Source organism: Saccopteryx leptura, chromosome 2 (assembly GCF_036850995.1).
Source record: "Saccopteryx leptura isolate mSacLep1 chromosome 2, mSacLep1_pri_phased_curated, whole genome shotgun sequence".
Lineage (NCBI taxonomy): Eukaryota > Metazoa > Chordata > Mammalia > Chiroptera > Emballonuridae > Saccopteryx > Saccopteryx leptura.
This window is the reverse complement of record NC_089504.1, coordinates 68,920,720-68,938,433: the sequence shown is the minus strand read 5'-3', so window position 1 is coordinate 68,938,433 and position 17,714 is coordinate 68,920,720. Positions and strand designations below refer to the sequence as shown.

General features: G+C 36.2%; 1 protein-coding gene across 20 annotated transcripts in view; it reads left to right on the top strand.

Annotated features, from left to right (window-relative positions):
- PTPRD (protein tyrosine phosphatase receptor type D) overlaps positions 1 to 17,714 on the top strand; it is a 2,469,774-nt gene that overhangs the window by 1,573,264 nt on the left and 878,796 nt on the right. For all 20 annotated transcript variants that reach the window (XM_066368144.1, XM_066368143.1, XM_066368139.1 and 17 more), the window contains one exon: positions 16,397 to 16,456. The gene's annotated coding sequence lies outside the window, so the exon portion shown is untranslated. The remainder of the gene's footprint in view (positions 1 to 16,396; positions 16,457 to 17,714) is intronic.

Below are 17,714 nucleotides of genomic sequence, written 5' to 3'. Positions count from 1 at the left end.
ATTGTCCTCCGTCACCTTCTATCTAGTTTTCTTTGTGCCCCACCCCCTCCCCCTCTCCCTCCTTCCCTCCCCCCGCCCCCCGTCACTACCACACTCTTGTCCATGTCTCTTAGTCTTGTTTTTATGTCCCACCAATGTATAGAATCCTGTAGTTCTTGTTTTTTTCTGATTTACTTATTTTACTCCATATAATGTTATCAAGATCCCACCATTTTGTTGTAAGTGATCCGATGTCCTCATTTCTTATAGCTGAATAGTATACCATGGTGTATATGTGCCACATTTTCTTTATCTAGTCTTCTATATTTTTTTTTACAGTGATTAAAGCCTTTAAGCAAACTCTTGGCCAATACAGCAAGAATCCATAAAAGAGTAGTGTCCTTAACATGTTCACCAAGTCCAAGTTGGCCCCAATACCATTCCAAATCCCTGAAAAATGCAACCCAATCCCGGTTCAGTCTGTTAGGAGCAAGGTTCTCTATTCTGATTTTATTGAGTGTTTTAAACATAAAACAATGTTGTATCTTATTGATAGCCTTTTCTGCATTGATAGGATTATATGATTTTTGTTCTTTGTTTTACTGATGTGGTGTATTGCAGTAATCAGTTCCTGAATGTTGAACCATCCTTGTGCTCTTGGAATGAATCTCACTTGATTGTGGTGTATTTTTTAATGTGTTTTTGTATTTGATTTGTTAGTATTTTGTTTAGGATTTTTGCATCTGTATTCATTAGAGATTAGCTTGCATGGAACATTCTCAAGGATAGACCATTGGTCTATGGTTTTCTTCTTTCGTGCTTCCTTGGCCAGGTTTTATATAAGGGTTATGTTGGCCCCATAAAATGTTTTAGGGAGTATTGCTTCTTCTTTTATTTTTTGAAAGATTTTGATAAGGATAGGTATCAAATATTCTTTGAATGTTTGGTAGAATTTACCAGTGTAGCCATCTGGTCCTGGAAATTTGTTTTGGGGAAAGTTTTTGATAGTTGTGTCTATTTTCTTTTTTTATATATAGGTCAATTTAGGTAGTACACTTCTTTGTGACTCAGTCTAGGAAGATTGTATAGTTCTAGGAATTTTCCATTTCCTCTAGATTGTTGAATTTGATGGCATATAATTTTTCATAATATTCTACTATAGTCTTTTATATATCTATGATGCCTGTGGTAATTTCCCCTCTTTCATTTCAGTTTTGTTTATGCAATTTCTTCCTCTTTTTATCTTAGTGAGTCTAGCCAATGGTTTTTCAATTTTATTGTTCTTTTCAAAGAACCAGCTCTTTGTTGTATTTATTTTTTATAGTTTTTTTGTCCTTTATTTTATTTAGTTCTGCTCTAATTCTTATTATTTCCTTTCTTCTGATGACTTTGGGTTGCCTTTGTTCTTCTTTTTTTAGTTCCCGAAGGTGTGATGTAAGGTTGTGTACATGGGAATCTCTTGTTTCTTGATATAAGCCTGTAATGATGTAAACTTCCCTCTTATTACTGCTTTCACTCCCTGACAGAAATTTTGATGTCATGTTGTCATTTTTATTTGTCTATATATATCTTTTGATCTCTGCTTATACATATTTTTCTTTCACCCATTTTTTAAAAGTATGTTGTTTAATTTCCACAATTTTGTAGGTTTCTTTATTTCTTTTTAGAGTTGAATTCCAATTTCAAAGCTTCATGATCAGAATATATGCCTGATATCATTTCAATTTTCCTAAATTTGTTGATGTTAGTTTTGTGGCCCAACATATGGTCTATCCTTGAGAATGTTCCATGCAAGCTGGAGAAAAGTGTATAATCTGACATTTGATTGAAATATCCTGTAAATATCTATTACATCCATTTGATTCAGAGTGCTATTTAAGGCTTATATTTCTTTATTGATTTTCTGTTTGGATGATCTATCTAAGGCCATTAATGGTGTGTTGAAATCTCCAAGTATGATTGTGTTTTGTCTGCTTCTATTCTTAGATCAGTTAGTAGCTGTCTTATATATTTTGGTGCTCCCTGGTTTGGTTCATATATATTAAAAAGTGTTATGTCCTCTTGATACAATGTCCCCTTTATCATTATGAAATGTCCACCTTTGTCTCTGGTTACTTTTGTTGTCTTGAAGTCAGCATTGTCAGTTATGAAGATAGCTACACCTGTTTTCTTTGGATATTATTTGCTTGGAGAATTGTTTTCCAATCCTTCACTTTGAATCTACTTTTTACTTGTAGCTGCTTAAATGTATCTCTTGAAGGCAGCATCTAGTTGTGTTTTGCTTTTTGATCCAATCTGATACACTGTGCCTCTTTATTGGTGAGTTCAGCCCATGTATATACAGGGTAATTATTGACACTTGAGAATTTTCTACAGCCATTTTATATTTTATTTACTGGTAGTTCTGTGTCTTGTTTGGTTCTTCTCTTTTGTGTTTCTGTCAGTTGTTTTTGTTTGGTGGTATTATTCAATACCTCTTTCCCCTGTTTTTTCTTTCTTTTAGCTGTGAGTTTCAGTGGTGGCTTTTCTTTTTTTTTTATTTTATGAATAAATTTTTATTTTAATGGGGTGACATCAATAAATCAGGGTACATATATTCAGAGAAAACATTTCCAGGTTATCTTGTCATTTAGTTCTGTTGCATACCCATCACCCAAAGAGAGATCGTCCTCCGTCACCCTCCATCCAGTTTTCTTTGTACCCCTCCCCCCACCCTCCGTAACCACCACACTCCTGTCCATGTCTCTTAGTCAGTGGTGGCTTTTCTGTGGGTTGTTGCCATTAGGTTATTAAAAGGAAAATGTTCATATGTACCATATGTACAAGGTCTTTCTCTTATAGTGCTTTTGCACTCCATCCTCCTTTACTACTGCAGATCTTTATTCTCTCCCCTTTTATGTTATTGTTGTCACAGATTATTTTTGTTTTTATTATGACCTTGTTGGACCTTTTACTTGAAGTTTTGATTTTTTGGTTCTTTGCATCTGGTTGTATAACCCCTTTGAGTATTTCCTGAAGTGGGGGTTTTCTGGTGATAAATTCCCTCAGTTTCCATATGTCTGTAAAAGTTTCTCTTTCTCCTTCAGATTTGAAGGATAACTTTGATGGATATAATGTTCTTGGTTTGTAAATCCTCTCTTTCAGCATTTTAATATTTGGGTCTATTCTCTTTGGGCCTGTCGAGTTTCTACTGAGAAATCTGATGATAACCTAATGGGCTTTCCTTTATATGTTATGTTCTTCTTTTCTCTAGCTGCCTTGAGTACTCTTTCTTTGTCATTGATTTTTGACAAATTTATTTATTTATTTATTTGTTTATTTATTTATTTATTTATTTATTTGTATTTTTCCAAAGTCAGAAGCAGGGGCATGAGGAGGAGACAGACAGACAGACTCCTGCAAGCGTACAACCAGGATCCACCTGAAATCCACCTGGCATGCCCACTAGGGAGCGATGCTCAGCCCCTTTGAGATGTTGCTCAGCTGCAATCAAAGCCATTCTTGTGCCTGAGGCAGAGGCCATGGAGCCATCCTCAGCACCTGGGCCAACTTTGCTCCAATGGAGCCTTAACTGCAGGAGGGGAAGAGAGAGACAGAGAGAAAGGAGAGGGGGAAGGGTGGAGAAGCAGATAGGCACTTCTCCTGTGTACCCTGACTGGCAATTGAACACATGACTTCCTCATGCCTTGCTGATGTTCTATTGCTGAGCCAACTGGCCAGGCCCAACAATTTTATTTATGATGTGCCTTTGAGTAGTTCTGTTTGAGTTGTGGTAACTCGGCATTCTGTTTGCTTTTTGGCTTCAAGGCTCTAACTCTTTCCATAGGCTTGGGAAATTTTCATAAATTATTTGTTTGAATAGACTCTCCATTCCCTTCTCCCTCTCTTCTTCTTCTGATATACCCATTATTCTTATATTCCTCTTTCTGATGGATTCAGATGATTTTTATAGAACTCTGTTTTTTTAATTTATGATCTCTCTTCTTCTCTCTGTAGCATCTTTAGTTGCCTATCTTCAATGTCACTAATTCTTTCTTCTGTCAGGCTTGTTCTTTTAGCAAAACTTGCTACCTCAGTCTTCAATTCATGTATTGAGTTCATCTCTGTTTTTAAAGTTTTAATCTTCTTGGTGAGATATTCATTTTGTTCATTAATTTGTTTTCTGAGTTCATTATTTTGCCAATTGGTGTCTCTCACATCTTGTTGAGTATTTTTAGAACGTCAGTTTTGAATTCCCTATCATTTAATTTCAAAATTTCCATGTGGTTGAGATTGTTTTCTGGAGATTTTTTTTTCTTTCTGAACTATATCTGTCTTGTGTAGCCATGATATTCAATTCCTTCTCTCTTGATGGCACTTGAGAGTGGTATTGTAAGAACACTAACAAAAAAAAAAAAACCTAAAAAAAATAATTAAAATAAAAATACAATAAAAAATATAAAAAATTTTAAAAAATTATGTCAAGAAGAAAAACCACAGGAAAAAATATCAAAGGCAAGCAAAAAAATTAAAAAAAACCCCACAAAAACAAGAATAAAAAATATAAAATTTAAAGATGAAATTCAAAAGAGCAAGAAGAAAAAAATAAGGGAAAAGAGAGAAAAAAATAAATTTCAGTTTTGAGAGGTTTTTTTTCTAGTAGATGTCACTGTACAACTTTTAGATCTGTGAAGTTCCTTGGGGTGCCCACCATTGAGATGTTATTGCCACAATGATGTGGGTGGGGCCACAGTCACATTGGTGGCTAGGGCATATTGTGAGGACTTTACAGCTTTGGCTTTATGGCTTCAGCTTTCCACTTTACAGCTCTAGCCATGGTGATCTCAGGCTTCCAGGTGCCACTTCTTGCATCTCAACAGGCCTAGGGAATAGACATGGAGCACATTTGTTCTACAGGGGAAAGAGTGGCTCTGGAGGACTAGCTGTGGAGTTTGTCTCTGCCACTGTGTGTACTGCAAAATGGGGGAGGTGGGATATGGGAGGTTGGGGGTTTTCCCTTTAGCTTTCTCTGTCTCTGCCAAGTGTGAGTGAGTGAGCCAAGTATGCATGAACCTGCACTCTTGCTACTTTGGTTTATTTCCCCCTCTACCCCTCTATCTCACAATTCCTCCTGGCAGAAGGAGACCAGTCATTCTGCGTTTCCCTCTCTGTATGCCTCAAACAAAATCCAGAGTGCCCACATTTCCCTTTTCTCCATAGTCTAGCAGAGAGAAAAAAATATAGTCACTCTAGGTTTATCTCCTCTTCTTTCCAAAGCCAACATGAATGCATTTTATCTTCCACTCCTCTTTTCACCCCATCTTACCTTTAGTTCATTGCATCGGTGGATTTTTCAGGTATACCTGTGAGCCCAGCTGGGGTTCCTTCACTGTGTTATAGTTGTTCAATTTGTTGAAATTTCAAGGGGAGAGATAAGGAATATCTCTCATGCCATCATCACTCTGGTGTCATTTGAGTTCTTACAGTTTTCCAGCCATGACAAATAAATAAAACTTTGGCATAAATCCAATAAAATAGTACTCAGCCATAAAAATAATTACATATTACCATTTATGACAACATGTATGGACCTTGAGAACATTATACTTAGTGAAATAAGTAAATTAGAAAAGCTAAGAACTATATGATTTTATACATAAGTGGGATATAAAACTGAAGCTTATGGATATAGATTAAAGTTAAGTGGTTACCAGGGGAAGGGTGGGAGGAGTATAAAGAGGGACAAATACACAGTGACAAAAAATGTTTTGAGTTTGGGTGATAGGTACACAACATAATCAACAGTTTAAATGCTATAAAAATGTTTATCTGAAACTTATGTATTCTTATGGATCAATGTCACCCTATTAAATTCAATTTTCTAAGTAAAGAAAAAGATTATGGAAATAAAAGACTCCACACTACTACAGTAATTTTCTTATTGTTTGTTTCATTCTCTCACACAGATTAGGCATGTTCTACAAGCTAAAGTATGCTCACTTGGCTAAATCAATTTTCAAAAATGTACTTTCTCCTGATTATGAGCATTTATAATCCATTTTCTCCAATTTTCAGAAAAGAAAACAAAATTAAAACATTGTGCTTGTACCACAAGCAGAAAGCTCAGTTGACATAAACATTAAGCATGACTTAGATAAAAGTTATTATTTTAATATTTATGACTGGTATTAAATAATTTTTGTTGTTTCTTCTCCTAGATCCACATGTCATTATATTGATATTTGTACTCAGAAACAAAATATAGCTGTGTGATAGACTGAGAAACAAGAGAGTAGTCTTACTGTCTTGAAAATTTTAAGAAATGTCTTCAAATGGCAGATCCACTATGCTTTTGTGTGACACTAAGGATAAAAGTGCTTTCCCAAGAAAAATTTATATTAACATTGATGTGAATGAAATATAAATTTATTACTACCATTAAATATAGAGCTGCATGCCTGACAGAAAAATCTTCCTTTAATTAAGAGGAAGCAAGAAGATCTGACCATCTCCTTTTATTTTTCTTATTTAAATAGAACTCAAAGCAAAAGAATTTTGTAATTGAAAGTTAGATTCTGCCAAACAGAATTAAATTTAACCAACACACGGATAATAGTAAAAAGACATACAGGTGAGATTTCTGAATACACAGTTTGGAAGGAATCACAAACAGGTAGTTGGCCCAAGGGAGTCAGTTACTATTGTGGTTTGGTCTGTAGGAGTAATGGAAGGAATAGGTGTGTCCATGACGAACACATGGGAGCATGCTGACTGACACTCGATATTGCTTGTTTGATATCTATTTTTGTCTAAACTTCAAATACTATTTCATTGTGCTATGAAAAGAGCAGAAGGTCTTGAGTTCTCTGATTGGTTATTGTTTTGAAAAAGAAAAAAATTGCTTTTCTTTTTCTCTCTTTGGCATTAAATCCCAGTGGACGTTTGAAAAGCATTTCAAGTCAAGGTATCTGTGCCAAGGAACTTTTCAGTCTGCTATTTCTGACTAAAGTTTTATGTTTTCACCTTCTTACCAAAAACTGCAAATAAAAGGCTAAAAAATGTTTTACAAAATGGTTCAATGTTTACACTTGCTTTGAACTCCTATACAAACTCATTTTCTACCTTTAAGGTATTTATCAAAAGGAATATTGAAGCCTGTGCTAAATGAGTCTTGGATTTCATCCCAAATGAAAAACTATATTTATAATAGTATTTCATAGAAAAATCTCACAGTATATTTTATCTATACAATTCAACTTATTAAAATATAAAAAGATTGTCATTATGGGCCATATAAGGTGCCAGGAGCTCAACTAAAACCTAGGACAAGACAAAATCAGTCATGAGTAATCTATTGTTTGCAATCTGGAAGAGATCAAACTATCATAGTCTGGGTAAGTTAAGTGTTATAACAAACACTCAACATTTTTAATGGCATAAAAAATTGAAATTTAATCATAGCTTACATAAAACTCCAGTACCAATAGATGTTCTTAATGAGGATGGACTGGTGGATGGCCATTTTATTAATACTCTAGTGTGAATAGGCTTTATTAGTTGGGATGAGGGGTGATCCTGATAGATGTAGCTGAAAGACAAATCTTTTGCTATCTTATGGGTCTTTTCTCCTCTAGATCCTCAACGATTCTACCTAGACATAGGAGACATCAAACAAAGAATCACATATGAGATGGTTTTAAGTCAGATCCAATGCATAAGGTGACCAAGTTTTTACAATGAATAGGAAGACAAAAATAAATTGAAGAAAACAATATCGTAATTAAAAGAAACATTTTATTCATACACTATAATATACTATAATATGATAAATGCATAATAAAAACATTTGTAATATTTTATATTGTAATTATGCTTACATGCCTATTATTTTTTAATAATAATTGTAAGAAAAAAGTACTAACTTAGTAAAACTAAATATCAAACAAAACCACTAATTTGGAGTGATATTCAGGTGTATTTATCATTTTCTAATTTAAAGAGTCTCTTTTCTACAACTATTTAATCAAAATGTGTTATTAATAGATATGGTTTGAGGTTATATTTCCAATTTAAAACTCAAATTTCAGGAAAATACTTGTAAATAAAATTATACATATTTGGAAATTATTAAATAGATAATGAATTAATAATGTGAATTGTGTTCATCTGTCTGTGATTGAATATTCACTGAGAAAGAAGTAATTGTGAGTCTATAACGTTGTATGTGCTGTGTCATGTTTTGGTAAGAAGTACACAAAGCCATTAGCACACTCTGTATATCACATGCTCTCTCAAGGTCTCCTGTGCAGAGTACGTGCATCTCATAATTGCTTCTCACCATACTGTATTATTCCTTGACAAATTGTCATGTCAGATACAAATACGTCACATCACACGCAATGGATTGACTCTGCATCAATCAAATATGGATATTTGCAAATTAGTAATTCAATATCAAAAATGAGGACATGTAGGAGGAATTTATCAAGAGAGAACAAAATGTATAAAAGAAGGACTGTCTACCCTAAAGGAGGACGATTAGTCACCTTACCAGGGCAGCATGATTTGTATCTAGCTGTACTGCATTGTAAAGAATTCATTATATGCACAAACTATCTATAAAATATAGTCTGGTTTAGTAACAGAAAGGAAAAAGAAACAGTTTGGGGAACAACAAGTTAGTTTCTGTGACACAAGGTAAAGTGATATGTGCTAAGGAAGAGCAGAGAGATGTCACAGAATCTAAGAGATATTGATAAATGAAATACGGTGGGCACAAGGTATCAATGAAGGCTTTTTAAATGGGATGATAACTTCCATGGAAAGAGAAAGAGAAATATACTGATCATGTAAAAAACATTTGATAAAAAAAATGGTCTATGCCCTGGCCGGTTGGCTCAGTGGTAGAGCGTTGGCCTGGCATGTAGAGGTCCCGGGTTCGATTCCTGGCCAGGGCACACAGGAGAGGCGTCCATCTGCTTCTCCACCTCTCCCCCTCTCCTTCCTCTCTGTCTCTCTCTTCCCTTCCCGCAGCCGAGGCTCCATTGGAGCAAAGATGGCTCGGGCGCTGGGGATGGCTCCTTGGCCTCTGCCCCAGGTGCTAGAGTGGCTCTGGTCGCGGCAGAGTGATGCCCCAGAAGGGCAGAGCATCGCCCCCTGGTGGGCGTGCCAGGTGGATACCGGTCGGGCACATGCGGGAGTCTGTCTAACTGTCTCTCCCTGTTTCTAGCTTCAGAAAAATACAAAAAAAAAAAAAGGTCTAAACAGAAAAAAACAACTGAAATAAGCAACAATCATTAGGCTAGGCTTTAAATTTTGTAATATAATTCTATGGAATTAAGATATAGGGTCTTTTTATGTTTCAGAGGTATGGATTTTTTAAAAATACTGTTGAGATTATTCTTTTTGCATAAACGTAGTATGTATGAGATATACAATTCTTCCATGATGGCAGTGCCGGGTAAGCAGGCCAGTGCAGAGGCCCATGGGGCAGCCCACGCTGTGGCCTACCAGCCCATGTGCCCTGTGGTGCCAGTGCCCAAGCACCCAAGAAGGTGGCGGTGGCAGTGGCGAAGGTGGCAGGCCAGAAACAGACCACACCTCAGGAATACAGAGGTCACACCTACTGGCCAAGAGTAGATAAAAGCCAGACTAGGAGTGCAAATAATATTTACAATGGCACCTAGGCTCAGCTGAAGCAGCCACAAATTCTCGATTGCCTGCAGCTCCAAGGAGGTTGCTAAGGGTCAGTCATAAGCAGTGACCTCCACTGGTCTGTGTGAGGTTCTGGCCAGGTAGGTACAGGGCTAGCACATCCAGTGGCCAGATGTGCAAAAGCATCAGCTCAGGACCTAAAAACTCTAGTTAGAGTGGTATCCTAAGGAAGGGCTTTTCACACCAATCCCAGCTAAGGCATACAAAATTCTGGCACAAATTGCAAAAACAGCAGTAGCAGCAGACAAGTAGCCCACAGCGGATTACAAACACCAGCTGAGGCCAACCCAAGAAGATCTAGAAACAACACAAATGAAAGCTGGCGGCAGAAAACACCAACCCTATACTCAGCTAGCTACACAAACAGCACATCCAAAGGAGCAGTCTATACAGAGACAAAATGAGAAAACAGAGATATCCCCCAAAAAAGAACTGAATGAAATGGAAATAACCAAGATACCAGATGCAGAGTTTAGAATAATGATTGTTAGGATGCTCAAGGATCGTAGAGCAAGAATGGACAGACATAATGAGCACCTAAGTAAAGAGATAGCAATAATCAAAAAGGACATTGAAATCACAAAAAAGAATCAGACAAAAATGACAAGTACAATATCAGAAATGAAGAATACACCAGAAGGAATTAAAAGCAGGCTAAAAGAAGCAGAGGATAGAAACAGCGATTTAAAGGCCAAGATAAATGAAAGCATGGAAGCAAAACAGCAAAAAGAAAACAGGATAAAAAGTTTGAGGAAACTCTAAGAAAGTTCTGTGAGAACATAAAGAGAAACAACATCTTCATCATAGGTGTTTCTAAAAGAGAAGAGAAAGAACAAGAGATAGAGAAACTTGTTCAATCAAATCATAGCTGAAAACTTTCCTAAATTGATGAAGGAAAAAGTCACACAAGTTCAAGAAGCACAGAGAATCCCATTAAAGAGGAACCAAAAAGAACTGCACAAAGACACATCATAATTCAAATACTAAAGCTAAGAGATAAAGAATGAAAGAATACTAAAAGCTGCAAGAGAAAAGCAGTCAGTCTCCTACAAAAAAGCCCACATAAGGAGGACACCTGACTTTTCAACAGAAACACTTGAGGCCAGAAGGGAATGGCAAAAATATTCAAAGTAATGCAAAACAAGAGCCTACCATCAAGACTTCTTTATCCAGCAAAGCTAACATTTAAAATTAAAGGAGAAATAAAAACTTCCCAGATAAAAATAAAAAAAAAAACAACTCAAGAAATTCATTACAACCAAACCAATGCTGCAAGAAATGTTAAGGGGCCTGTTGTAAACAGAACAAAGGGGGAAAAGAATATAGCAAAAGAGGAATACAGCTTTAAGGAATAAAATGGCAATAAACTATATATCAATAATAACCTTAAATGTAAATGTATTAAATGCTCCAATCAAAAGACATAGGGTAACCGTGTAGATAAGAAAACAGACCTGTACATATGCTGTCTACAAGAGACCTACCTCAAAACAAAAGATACACATAGACTGAAAGTGAAGGGATAGAAAAAAATTTTCATGCAAATGAAAATGAAAAAAAAAACTGGAGTAGCAATATCATACTTTTATCTGATAAAATAGACTTTAAAACAAAGGCTATAGTAAAGAAAAAAGAAGGTCACTACATAATGATAAAGGGAGCAATTCAACAGGAAGATATAACCATTATAAATATATATGCGCCTAGTATAGGAGCACTTAAATATATAAAGCAGATTTTGGTAGACATAAAGGGTGAGATCAACAGCAATACTATAATAGTAGGGGATTTTAATACCCACTAATATCAATGGATAGATTTTCAAGAAAGAAAATTAACAAAGAAAAAGCAGCCTTGAAGGACACACTAGATCAACTGGATTTAATAGATATCTCTAGTACTTTTTACCCTAAAGCAGCGGAATATACAATCTTTTCAAGTGCTCATGGTACATTCTCTAGGATAACCACATGTTAGGACATAAAACGAGTCTAAATAAATTTAAGAAGATGAAAATTATATCAAGCATCTTCTCTGATCACAATGGCATGAAAGGATAAATCAACTACAAGAGAAAAACTGAAAAACATTTAAACACTTGGAAACTAAATAGCATGTTACTAAATAACAAATGGGTTAACAACGAGATCAAGGAAGTAATCAAAAATTTTCTTGAATCAAATGAAAATGAACATACAGCAACTCAAAATTTATGGAACACAGCAAAACAGTCCTGAAAGGGAAGTTTGTAGCATTACAGGCATACCTTAAGAAGCTAGAAAAAGCTCGAATAAACAACTTAACCCTGCATCAAAGAACTAGAAAAAGAACAGCAAGTAAAGCCCAGAGAAAGTAGAAGGAAGGAAATAATAAAGATCAGAGTGGAAATAAATGAATAGAGGAAAAAAAAAACTAATACAGAAAATTAATGAAACCAAGAGCTGGTTTTTTGAAAAGATAACAACATTTATGAACCTGTAACCAGATTCACCAAGAAAAAAAAGAGAGGACTCAAATAAAATTAGTAATGAGAGTGGAAAAGTAACAACTGACACAGCAGAAATACAAAGGATTATAAGAAAATACTATGAAGAACTGTATGCCAAAAAAATGGGACAACCTAGATGAAATAGATACATTTATTGAAAAATATACTCATTCAAAAAGCAATCTTGAAGAATCAGAAAAACCTAAACAGACCAATTACAACAAATGAGATTGAAACATTATCAAAAAACTCTCAACAAACAAAAGTTCTGGGGCCAGATGACTTCACAAGTGGATTCTACCAAATATTCAAAGAAGACCTAACTTCTATCTTTCTCAAGCTCTTTCAAAAAATTTAAGAGGAGGAAAGACTTCCAAGCTCTTTTTATGAGGTGAGCATATTCCTTATTTTAAAATCAGGCAAAGACAATACAAAGAATAAAAACTGCCCAGGCCAGTAGCACAGCTGTATAGTGTCGGACCAGCATGTGGAAGTCCCAGGTTCGATTCCTGGCCAAAGCACACAAGAGAAGTGCCCATCTTCTTCACCCCCCTACCCCCTCTCCTTTTTATCTCTCTCCTCCCTTCCTGCAGCAAAGATCCATTGGAGCAAAGTTGGCCCGGGCACCTAGGATGACTCCACGGTGACCACCTCAGGTGCTAAAATGGCTCCAATTGCATGATCACAGTAGAGCAACACCCCAGAGGGGCCGAGCATCGCCCCCTGGTCACCATGCCAGGTGGATCTCGGTCGGGCACATGAGGGAGTCTGTCAATCTGCCTCCCTCCTGCTTCTCACTTTGGAAAAATACAAAAATACCAAAGAAAGAAAGAAAACTATAAGCCAATATCCCTGATGAATTTAGATGCTAAAATTCTCAAAAAAATATTAGCAAACTGGACCCAGCAATACATGAAAAAAAATCATACATCATGATCGAGTGGGATTTCTTCTGGTGAGGCAAGGCTGGTACAATATTCTCAAATCAATGTGATTCATCACATAAACAAAAGGAAGGTGAAAATTACATGATAATATTAATAGATGCAGAGTAAGCTTTGATAAAATCCAGCACCAATTTATGATCAAAACTCTCAGAAAACTAGGAATAGAGGGAACATACCTCAACATGATAAAGGCACATCTATAACAAACCCACAGCCAACATCATAATTAATGGGCAAAAATTAAAACTAATCACCTTAAGATCAGGAACAAGGCAGGGGTACCCCCTTTCACCACTCTTATTCAACATAGTTCTGGAAGTCCTAGCCACAGCAATCAGAAAAGAAGAAGAAATAAAAGGCATCCAAATTGGAAAAGAAGTAATACTATCATTATTTGCAGATGATATGATACTGTACATGGAAAACCCTAAAGTCTCAGTCAAAAATTACTGGACCTGATAAATGAATTCAGCAAAGTGGCAGGATATAAAATTAATATTCAGAAATCAAAGGCATTTTTATACACCAACAATGAACTGTCTGAAAGAGAAATTAAGAAAACAATCCACTTCACTATTGCAACCAAAGAAATAAAGTAACTAGGAGTAAATTTAATGACTATTACTCAGAAAATTATAAAACATTGATAAAAGAAATCAAGGAAGATACAAACAAGTGGAAGTATATACCGTGTTCATAGACAGGAAGAATAAACATCATTAAAATGTCTATATTACCCAAATCAATTTATAAATTCAATGCAATTCCTATTAAAATATAATGGTATACTTCAAAGATATAGAACAAATATTCCAAAAATTTATATGGAACCAAAAAAGAACACAAATAGCTTCAGCAATCTTGAAAAGAAAGAATAAAGTGGAATGTATCACACTTCCTAATATCAAGTTATACTATAAGGCCATTGTACTCAAAACAGCTTGGTACTGGCATAAAAACAGGCATATACATCAATGGAACAGAACAAAGAACACAGAAATAAACCCACACCCTTCTGGACAATTGATATTTGACAAAGGAGATAAGAGCGTATAGTGGAGTAAAGACAGTCTCCTTAACAAATGGTGTTGGGAAAATTGGACAGGTACTTGCAAAAAACTGAAACTAGACCAACCAGCTTACACCATTCACAAAAATAAACTCAAAATGGATAAAAGACTTAAATGTAAGTCGTGAAACTATAATCATCTCGGAAGAAAACAGGCAGTAAGCTCTCCTACATCTCTTGCAGCAATATATTTGCTGTTTTATCTTGAAGGGCAAGTGAAATAAAGAACAGGATAAACAAATGGGACTATATCAAACTAAAAGGCTTTTGCACAGCTAAAGACAATATGAACAAGAATTAAACGACAACCCACACAATGGGAGAAAATATTCAACAATACGTCTGATAAGGGGTTAATAACCAAAATTTATAAAGAACTTGTAAAACTCAACACCAGGAAGGTAAAAAAAACCCAGTCAAAAGATGGGCAGAAGAAATGAATAGACACTTCTCCAAAGAGGACATATAGATGGCCAATAGGCCTATGAAAAGATGTTCAACATCACTAATCATTAGAGTAGGGGTCCCCAAACTATGGCCCGCGGGCCGCATGCGGCCCCCTGAGGCCTTTTATCCGGCCCCTGCCACACTTCCAGAAGGGGCACTTCTTTCATTGGTGATCAGTGAGAGGAGCATAGTTTCCACTGAAATACTAGTCAGTTTGTTGATTTAAATTTACTTGTTCTTTATTTTAAATACTGTATTTGTTCCCATTTTGTTTTTTTACTTTAAAATAAGATATGTGCAGTGTGCATAGGGATTTGTTCATAGTTTTTTTTATAGTCCGGCCCTCCAGCAGTCTGGGGAACAGTGAACTGGCCCCCTGAGTAAAAAGTTTGGGGACCCCTGCATTAGAGAAATGCAAATTAAAACCACAATATCATCTCACACCAGTCAGAATGGTGCTCATTAACAAAACACACAATAAGTGTTGACAAGGGTGTGGAGAAAAGGGAACCCTCTTGCACTGCTGATAAGAATGCAGACTGGTGCAGCCACTGTGGAAAACAGTATTGAGATTCCTCAGAAAATTAAAAATGGAACTGCCTTTTAACCAGCTATCCCACTTTTAGGAATATATCCTAAGAATACCAAATCACTGATCTAAAAGAAAAAATGCATCCCCATGTTTATGGCAGCATTGTTTAGAATAGCCAAGATCTGGAAACAGCCCATGGGTCTATCAGTGGATGAGTGGATTAAGAAGATTGGTACATATACACAATGGAATACTACACTGCCATGAAAAAGAAGGAAATCTTACCTTTTGTGACAACATGGATAGAACTGGAAACTATTATGCTAAGTGAAATAAGCCAGGCAGAGAAAGAAAAATATCATATGACCTCACTCATTAGAGGAACCTAATGAACAATGTGAACTGAAGAACGGAATAGAGGCAGAGGTGGGATCAAAGGGACCAGAGTGACAGCGGTCAGAGGGAAAGGGCAGAAGAGGATGGGATCAGAGAAGGGAAAGAGATTAGTGAAATTCTATATACATTACACAGCGTTTTAGAGAACAGGACAAAAATCCTGAAGGGAAGAGGAGATGGCGCTGGGGGAAGGGGCTAAAAGGGGTGTCGAGGGGAACACAGTGGTGGTGAAGAGATAATTTTTGTGGGACCCTTGAATCTATGTAAACACAATAAATTAAAATCAATAAAAATTTAAATAAATAAATAAATAAAATAATTTTTAAAATAAAGATTTACAATTCTTCTGTGGCAGCTAGTCCCAGAAACAGTAGGATAAACATGATTTGCTTTAACATGACTGCCAGTGTTTGATTCTCTTAACATTTTATGGGGCACCCAGTTCCACAAAGACCAAAGAATAGGAATTTTGAAATGTCCTGGGTAATTTCAGGAAGCAGCGGACTAAGGCATTCAGTAGAGTTGAAACAGATGTTGTAGGAAGGCACTTTAGCCACTTTATGTAGATATAAAAACCTAAATTTAAAATTTTAATGAATAGTCTATATCTTCTACAGCTTTATAGAATGTGAAGAAATGTCCGTGTTGATTTTTGACATTTTGTTATTTCAATTAAAGATTGTATCACATAAAACTTATCCCAATTTCTCATTAACATTCTTGCCATTTCTCCTCTTTGTCTCAACCCCCAGCCCTGAAAAAGGAATGGCAGAAATATGATATCTTGAAGACAATTTAGGGTTTGTAATACTTTTTAAAATAGTTTTTTATTTCTTTCTAATTAGGCTTTGAACTTCCTGAGGCCAGGGACTGTGTCTGAGAACACCTACAGTGGCTAACACAAGGTGAGTCTACAACACATCTTAAACCCTGCCTTCTTTGAGTCCTTGCACCTAATATAGTGACAGATATGTAGCTGGCCCTCAACAAATCCTTGTTAGGATGCACGTATGGATAAATGAATGGATGGATGGATGGATAGAGTATCTAAACAGTATCTTCTATTCACCTGGTTTTCCTTTTATTAAATGTACTAGAAATGAGTTCTTAACTATGGATGACCAGTTTTTTGGTTTTTGTTTTTTTATAAATAGAATTACCGTACAATGGAACCAGTGGAATAACTAGGAAATAATATGTCAGTGAGGGATTATTTTTTAAGTTCTGAATCATGAATGTGTGGGACATCCAACAACGGGTTATAGTTTTGAACTAGAGTAGCAGATGCCTATAGATTTAAATGCCAAATTTAGCAGCTGCTGCTATGAAACTATTAGCCCTCAGCGGTGGTCTCACCTATATACTTTATTTTGGTCTTCTGGAATCTACAAAACTATTTACTGTTATGAGGGAATAAAGTGAGAAAACAGATTTGCAAATAAATTAGCAAATTTTTAATTGTCTAATCTCTGTTAAATAGTAACAGTTATGTTATGCATTCAGTTCTTACTATTTTATAAGAACTATTTTGTTATCAACACAGTTTTCGTACCTTATATATCCTTGCTTTACATATTTCATCTATCATAATAACACTTTTTAATAAAAATTCTCTGCCACGTGTGTTTTTTCTTCCAATTGCAGTTTAATAGTGTGCTTCTAATGTTGGAATGATAATTCTTTGAAATAAATAACTCCTATACTCTCTCTAAGATATTTGATCTGTTTCTCACCATTTAAAACTATTATGAGGAGAAAACAATCCTGTGAATTACTATAAAATAAACTCAATTTTTTTTTTTTTTTTTTTTTGTATTTTTCTGAAGCTAGAAACCGGGAGAGACAGTCAGACAGACTCCCGCATGCAACCGACCGGGATCCACCCGGCACGCCCACCAGGGGGCATGCTCTGCCCACCAGGGGGCGATGCTCTGCCCCTCTGGGGCCTTGCTCTGCCGCGACCAGAGCCACTCTAGCGCCTGGGGCAGAAGCCAAGGAGCCATCCCCAGCGCCCGGGCCATCTTTGCTCCAATGGAGCCTCGGCTGTGGGAGGGGAAGAGAGAGACAGAGAGGAAGGAGAGGGGGAGGGGTGGAGAAGCAAATGGGCGCTTCTCCTGTGTGCCCTGGCCAGGAATCGAACCTGGGACTTCTACACGCCAGGCC